The sequence below is a fragment of the Neophocaena asiaeorientalis genome, unplaced genomic scaffold (assembly GCF_003031525.2).
Source record: "Neophocaena asiaeorientalis asiaeorientalis breed wild unplaced genomic scaffold, Neophocaena_asiaeorientalis_V1.1 scaffold85, whole genome shotgun sequence".
Lineage (NCBI taxonomy): Eukaryota > Metazoa > Chordata > Mammalia > Artiodactyla > Phocoenidae > Neophocaena > Neophocaena asiaeorientalis.
In genome coordinates this window covers 2184089-2192685 of record NW_020174301.1, presented here as the reverse complement: position 1 = coordinate 2192685, position 8597 = coordinate 2184089, and the positions used below count along the sequence as shown (strand labels likewise).

At 40.2% G+C, this 8597-nt stretch overlaps 1 pseudogene; it reads left to right on the top strand.

The window, feature by feature from the left end:
- Nucleotides 1-422: 422 nt before the first annotated feature.
- Nucleotides 423-3357, top strand: LOC112406899 (40S ribosomal protein S21 pseudogene; annotated as a pseudogene).
- Nucleotides 3358-8597: the final 5240 nt, after the last annotated feature.

The following is an 8597-nucleotide window of genomic DNA, read 5'->3' as shown; positions in this document are numbered from 1 at the left end:
TGAAATAAAACACACATCACACACCCCTTACCATCGTCACCATTTTAAGTGCACATTTCCAAGGCATCAGGTACATTCACCTTGTGGAGCCATCACCACCATCCCTAGAACTTTTCATCTTGTAAAACCAAAATTCCACAATGATGAAAGTCTCACTGCCCACCCGCTCCTGCAGCCCCAGCACCACCGTCCACTTCGGTCCATGAGTTGTCGACTCTAGGGCCCCCATTTGAGTGGAATCCTGCAGTGTTTGCTGATGGGTCAGTTTGGAAGAGCTGACTTTCAGTCTGAAGGTCTGCCTGTTTGCATCTGAAGAATCTGCATTTAGGGACAGGGTGTCCGGGGCACAGATGAGCTGTGACCTGACCAGTCGCCTGTGGGGCCCTCTGGCCCCGTCCCTTGAGCTGTGCCTCATCTGTGTCATGGCTGTCCCCGCTGGCACCCCTGGGATGCTGGTGTCTGAGTGAGATTCCTCTGGTGCCCTGCTCCCCTGCCCTCTTCCTGCCTGTTGGGGAGGGGGCTGCTTGCTGGGGGGTCTCTGCTTCTGCGGCAGGAAGGACCCTACAGGGCAGACCCACAGTGTGGGGCATGATCCCAAGAGCATGAGGCCCTCATAGGACACAGCGTCAGGGCCATGACTAGTGCTCGGACCACCTCATCACCGACACAGAATGTTCCCAAGATCCCACTCAGGAGGGTGTGGTGGGTGGCCTGGGACCCCAGAGGCCCCATTCCTATCCTGGAGCTTGGAGAGGGCATCCACCATGGGCTCTGAATTCACCCCACATCTCAGCCGTCTCCCTCTGTCCTGTCTTTGAACACAGGAAAACTTCTACTGATTATTGTCCACAGCATAGGCCTGGTCCTGTCGAGATTAGAGTTCTTTAATTTAGGCACCCTGGGATAGCAGCTGTTTTTAGGCCTAAAGAAGCTATAGCTCATGAGTGTAAAACATTTTCAGTTGAAACTAATATTCGATGACTAGCTCTATACTAGTCGGTTGTTGACTTCTATTAGTCATAATTCTCCAGGTTTCAGATCTGATGTGGGAATTGTAGAGGAGTCAAAATTAAAATCTTCATAACCTGTGTATTCATAGCTTCAGAATCATTTGATGGCCCATAGTTTTTACGGTTAGGGAAGGGTTACTGATTTCATGTATCATGAAAAGGATTCGTAGTGATGATAGGGCAATTATATGATGGCTGATAAATGGTTCAAATGGTCTTGTGCATCTGGTGAACCTGTATGGGTCAGTTTAGTTGTCAATATTAGTTAAGTTCTATTTTAAAAATGGATATTAATGTGTGATCATGAAAATGTAAAAGTTCTTCCATGACAGGTAACGTTGCATCTTGAGAGCCTAGTTGAAATGGATGTGCCATAGTGATATACAAGATTTTTGCCTATGATTTAACTTTGATGAAGTTACATAACTTATTTTTATCTCATTTATTGAGAAAGACATAATTGTCATGGTGTGGGCTTGAAACTGGTTGAAAAGAATTCGATTCCTTCCTTCCTTATTTTAAACTTACATAAGTAGGATCTTCAAACATAGGATATGCTGGACAGCGTCCATGTAGCCATTCTAGGTTAGTAGTTGTTACTCTACTGAGACTCTCATTTGAATGCAAGAGCTTCTCAAATTATAAAGATTATTAGCAGTACTGCTATTACTGAGATGCACGAGCCTGTAGATGAAAGATTTCATGTTGTGTGTGCGTCAGCGTAGTTGGAGTAATGTAGTGACATCCTGAAAGGCCAAGAAAGTGCAGCGGGAAGAAGATCATATTTACTACTACAAATATAACGATGAAGGGAATTTTTGCTCATGTTGAGTTAAGTGTATAACCTGAGAATAGTGGAAATCAGTGCATGAAGCCTCCTATAATAGTGAACACTGCTGCTTTTTTTTTTTTTGCGCTCACACTCATTGTGGTGCCACCAGACGCTCCCTCAGCACACAGAACAATGCCAGCGAGTTCGTGGACCTGTACATGCTGCGGAGATGCTCCGCAGGCAACCGCATCATCGGCGCCAGGGACCATGCGTCCATCCAGATGAACGTGGCCGAGATTGACAAAGTGACAGGCAGGTTCAATGGCCAGTTTAAAACCTACGCTATCTGCAGGGCCATTCGCAGGATGGGTGAGTGAGATGACTCCATTCTCTGACTGGCCAAGGCAGACGGCATCGTCTCAAAGAACTTCTGCCTAGAGAGGAACCTGGATGTGGAATGTTTGTCATAAATAAATAGTGACACCCCCCCCAAAAATAGTGAACACTGCTCCCATTGACATTATATAATGGAAGTGTGCTACTTCATAGTATATACCATGGAGGACAATGTCCAGGGATGAATTAGCTAAGACCATTCCTGTTACACAACCTACTGTAAAAAGAAAAAGCCTAAAGCTCATAATAGACTGGGAGATCATGTAATATTACCTCCATGAAGAGTTGCTAATCAGCTACTTTTACTCCTGTCGGGATAGAAATAATTACTTTAGCTGATGTAAAGTATGTTCATGAGTTGACATCTGTCCCTACTGTAAACATATGATGGGTCCACAAGATAAGTCCTAAAAAGCCAGTGGACAGGACTCACACTATTCCCATATAGGCGAAAGGCTCTTTTTGTCCTAAATAGCATGTAATATGTGAGATTATTCCAAACCCTGGTAGGCTACAAATAACAGACTTCAGGGTGACCAAAGAATCAAAATAGGTGTTGGTATAGGATTGGGTCTCCTCCTGCAGGGCCAAAGAAAGTAGTGTTTATATTTCTTTCTGTTAACAATATGGTAACATTTCGGCTGCTAGAACTGAGAGTGATAATGATAGTAATATGGCTAGAATTAGGGCAGCTCAAACAAATAATGGTGTTTGGTATTGAGATATGTCTGCTGGTTTTATAGTAAAGATTATAGTTGTTGACTGAAAAAAACGCACAAAGTGAGAGTTTTGTGTTAAGTTTTATTTTGGGGCAAAATGAGGACTATAGCCGGGGAGACAGCACTGCAGACAGGTCTGAGAAACTGCTCCAGAGAGGTAGGGGGTAGGTCAGTATATATGTGATTTTGGTGCAGGGGGAATACATGCAATCAAGCACATATTTTTTTGCAGAAGGATTCTGCTAGTCACGAGGAGCAAAGTCACCCATGAAGGATTTTAGTGCTTTTCTAAATACGAGGAGATGCAAGAATTGGGCTCATAAAATCTTCTCCTGAAAATATCTATCTGAAGACCTGTTCTGCCAGTTGTTCCCAGGGCATAGAGTGCCTCATTCCTGATCTTCACCCGGAAATCCTTTCAGGTATTAAAGGTCAGCAGCTGCTGCGGCTCATAATTTAATCCTTGTAGAGGTAGATGGCAAGTGCCAATTTTTAGTTGTCATAGTGATAAAATTAATAGCACCAAAAATTGAAGAGACATCTGCTAAACGTAAGGAGAAAATGCTTAGGCCAACAGAGGCTCCTGTGTGGGCCAGATTGCTGGCTAGAAGTGGATATACACTTCAACCAGTACCAGAACCAGCTTCTACTGTTGATAATAGGAGTAGGAATAAGAATGATGGGGGAAGTAGTCAAAAGTTTATCTTACTTTTCAGGGAAATGTTATATCAGGTGCCCCAGTTATTAGTGGGACAAGTCAATTTCTGAACCCTCCAATCATAATGGGTACAACTCTACAGAAAATTATTACAAATGCAGGGGCTACATTACAGATTTGGTCATCTCCAAGTAGCACTCCAGGTTAGCATAGCTCAACATGGATTAATAGACTTAAGGTGTTGCCTACTATTCCAGCTCAAGCACCAGATAGTAAATATAAAGTGCCGATATCTTTGTGCTTTGTTGAAAATGATCAGCAGTTTATGAACATAAGTAAAATGACTGAGTTAGCATTAGACTATAAAGCTAAAGAAAGAGATTGAGCCCCCTTTTTGCCAAGCCCTGTGTTCAGTCAGCAAATTGAATTGCAGATTCAGAGAAGCAGCTTCAATTCTGCCTGTGCTTCTCCTATTTTTTTTTTTTTTTTTGGGAAGGCGGGAGAAGTATTCAATAGATTGAAGCCAGTTGACTACAGTATTTCCTGTTAACTAAGATTTCATGGGGTGGAAGCCCATCAATCTAGTGAGGATTTAGCTTAATTAAAATGTTTTATTTGCATTCAACTGATGTAGGATAGAGACTTGCAATACTTATTTTCAGGAATTAAGTAAATTATACTTGCTTACGGTTTTGAAAGCTCTCGGTCTAAACTAACCTAAATTCCTAGCCCAGCACTGATAGAAATGTGTGTTACAGGTAGTAATAGTGTAGCTATTACAATTAGTAATGATAGGAAGGTTATCTGTTTTGTATGTTGGAATTGTCATTTTATTTTTATTGAAGGGAATATAGTTGGTGCTGTGGAGTATATATCTAGAAATATATGTTAAGTAGTGCTCGGATGGCTGTTAGTGTTGGTAGAATGTTATTGTTTTTTATCTCCTAGTAATTATTCGTTTAGGTAAAAATCTTGATAGTGGTGGGAGACCTAATGATCCTTCAATGGTGAGGATAAGGATTGTGATGGAAACTGTTTTCTTTCATGTGTGTGATAATGATAGTTTCTGGTACATGAGCTGGCCATAAATGGTAAGAAGATAATGTTATTATGATATAAATTAGCATGTTTAGAATTTCTGTGGTTGAATTATACATTATAATAGCAGTTATTCATCCTAAATGGGCCATTGATGAATGAACGGGCTATAATTTTTGTAGTTGAGTTTGGTTGAGTCCCCCTCAGCCTCCAATTATGATTCATGATATAGCTATGATTAATAGTATGTTTAGGGTTATGGATGGTGAGACTTGGTATAAAACTGATAGGGGTGCAAGTTGGTCATGTTACTAGCATCAGGCCCGCTGTTCATGGAATGCCCTGTGTTACTTCAGGCACTCAGAAGTGAAATGGGGAAAGCCCTAATTTTGTGACAAGGGCTATTATTATGATGGTCGATGCTTTGGATTAAAGATTTTTGTAATGTTCATTGACCATAGTATATTGGATTAATAATTTAGCCATTATAGTAGTATTGGTGCAGTGGGTTGTTTTAGAAAATATTTGTTGGATGTTTCTATAGCTTATGGGTTAATTTTTTTATTAGAATGGGGATAACATTAACCAGTGTGAGCTTGTTACTTCAACTATGGTTCCTGAGATGACGGCCAGTAGAATTGAAAGTAAAAACAATACGGCTTATTAGTACTGGAAGGATATAAACCAACATTCTTGGAGTCTGGGACTGATAGCTTACTTAGCAGACCTTACTATAAAATGTACTATAAGGTGGTAGTATGAAGCAAGTAAAATTCTTTTTTTTTTAACATCTTTATTGGAGTATAATTGCTTTACAATGGTGTGTTACTTTCTGCTTCATAACAAAGTGAATCAGTTATACATATGTTCCCATATCTCTTCACTCTTGCATCTCACTCACTCCCACCCTCCCTATCCCACCCCTCTAGGGGGTCACAAAGCACCAAGCTGATCTCCCTGTGCTATGCGGCTGCTTCCCACTAGCTATCTGTTTTACGATTGGTAGTGTATATATGTCCCTGCCACTCTCTCATTTTGTCATAGCTTACCCTTCACCCACCTTCCTTGAGGATCTTTGCTGTCCTCAAGTGTGTTCTCTAGTAGGTTTGTGTCTTTATTCCCGTCTTGCCCCTAGGTTCTTCATAACCTTTTTTTTTCTTAGATTCAATATATATGTGTTAGCATACAGTATTTGTTTTCCTCTTTCTGACTTACTTCACTCATATGACAGACTCTAGGTCCATCCACCTCACGACAAATAACTCAATTTCATTTCTTTTTATGGCTGAGTAATATTCCATTGTATATATGTGCCACATCTTCTTTATCCATTCATCTGTTGATGGACACTTAGGTTGCTTCCATGTCCTGGCTATTGTAAATAGAGCTGCAATGAACATTGTGATACATGACCCTTTTTGAATTATGGTTTTCTCAGGGTATATGCCCAGTAGTGGGATTGCTGGGTCGTATGCTAGTTCTATTTTTAGTTTTTTAAGGAACCTCCATACCGTTCTCCATAGTGGCTGTATCTATTCACATTCCCACCAACAGTGCAAGAGGGTTCCCTCTTCGTCACACCCTCTCCAGCATTTATTGTTTGTAGATTTTTTGATGATGGCCATTCTGACCACTGTGAGATGATATCTCATTATAGTTTTGATTTGCATTTCTCTAAAGTATAATGATGTTGAGCATTCTTTCATGTGTTTGTTGGCAATCTGTATATCTTCTTTGAAGAAATGTCTATTTAGGTCTTCTGCCCATTTTTGGATTGGGTTGTTTTTTGATATTGAGCTGCATGAGCTGCTTGTAAATTTTGGAGATTAATCCTTTGTCAGTTGCTTCATTTGCAAATATTTTCTCCCATACTGAGGGTTGTCTTCTGGTCTTGTTTATGGTTTCCTTTGCTGTGCAAAAGCTTTGAAGTTTCATTAGGTCCCATTTGTTTATTTTTGTTTTTATTTCCATTTCTCTAGGAGGTGGGTCAAAAAGGATCTTGCTGTGTTAGGTAGGTTTATTCCTAGATATTTTATTCTTTTTGTTGCAATGGTAAATGGGAGTGTTTTCTTGATTTCACTTTCAGATTTTTCATCATTAGTATATAGGAATGCCAGAGATTTCTGTGCATTAATTTTGTATCCTGCTACTTTACCAAATTCATTGATTAGCTCTAGTAGTTTTCTGGTAGCATCTTTAGGATTCTCTATGTATAGTATCATGTCATCTGCAAACAGTGACAGCTTTACTTCTTCTTTTCCGATTTGGATTCCTTTTATTTCCTTTTCTTCTCTGATTGCTGTGGCTAAAACTTCCAAAACTATGTTGAATAAGAGTGGTGAGAGTGGGCAACCTTGTCTTGTTCCTGATCTTAGTGGAAATGCTTTCAGTTTTTCACCATTGAGGATGATGTTTGCTGTGGGCTTCTCATATATAGCCTTTATTATGTTGAGGAAAGTTCCCTCTATGCCTACTTTCTGCAGGGTTTTTATCATAAATGGGTGTTGAATTTTGTCAAAAGCTTTCTCTGCATCTATTGAGATGATCATATGGTAAAGGTTCTAATTTCTCCATCAAATCTGAAGGAGATCCTTGCTGGGTAGAGTAATCTTGCTTATAGGTTTTTCTCATTCATCACTTTGAATATGTCCTGCCACTCCCTTCTGGCTTGCAGAGTTTCTGCTTAAAGATCAGCTGTTAACCTTATGGGGATCCCCTTGTGTGTTATTTGTTGTTTTTCCCTTGCTGCTTTTAATATGTTTTCTTTGTATTTAATTTTTGACAGTTTGATTAATATGTGTCTTGGCGTGTTTCTCCTTGGATTTATCCTGTATGGGACTCTCTGTGCTTCCTGGACTTGATTGACTATTTCCTTTCCCATATTAGGGAAGTTTTCAACTATAATCTCTTCAAATATTTTCTCACTCCCTTTCTTTTTCTCTTCTTCTTCTGGGACCCCTATAATTCGAATGTTGGTGCTTTTAATGTCCCAGAGGTCTCTGAGACTTTCCTCAGTTCTTCTCATTCTTTTTTCTTTATTCTGCTCTGCAGTATTTATTTCCACCATTTTATCTTCCAGGTCACTTATCTGTTCTTCTGCCTCAGTTATTCTGCTATTGATCACTTCTAATGAACTTTTAATTTCATTTATTGTGTTGTTCATTGTTTGGTTGCTCTTTAGTTCTTCTAGATCCTTGTTAAACGTTTCTTGTATTTTCTCTATTTACAAGATTTTGGATCATCTTTACTATCATTATTCTGAGTTCTTTTTCAGGTAGAGTGCCTATTTCCTCTTCTTTTGATATTATGTGGAGCTGGGAGGTCTCTTGTGGACCAGTGTGCTGAAGTTGGCTCTCCCACCTCAGAGGCACAGCACTGACTCCTGGCTGCAGCACCAAGAGCCTTTCATCCACACGGCTTAGAATAAAAGGGAGAAAAAGTAGAAAGAAAGAAAGCAAGAAAGAGGATAAAATGAAATAAAATAAAGTAAAATAAAATATAGTTATTAAAATAAAGAATAATTATTATGAAAAATATTTTTAAAGTAAAACAAAAAATGGACGGACAGATCCCTAGGATAAATGGTAAAGGCAAAGCTATAGACACAAAATCACACACAGAAGCATACACATACACACTAACAAAAAGAAAAAGTGGGGGGAAATATATATCTTTGTTCCCAACGTCCATCTCCTCAATTTGGGATGATTCGTTGTCTATTCAGGTATTCCACAGGTGCAGGGTACATCAAGTTGACTGTGGAGATTAAATCTCCTGCTCCTGAGCCTACTGGGAGAAATTTCCCTTTCTCTTCTGTATTCGCACAGCTCTGGGTTCAGCTTTGGATTTGGACCCGCCTCTGCGTGTAGGTCCCCAGAGGGCGTCTTTTTTTCGCTCAGACAGGACGGGGTTAAAGGAGTAGCTGATTTGGGGGCTCTGGCTCACTCAGGCCGGTGGAAGGGAGGGGTACGGAGTGCGAGGCGAGCCTGCAGCGGCAGAGGCCA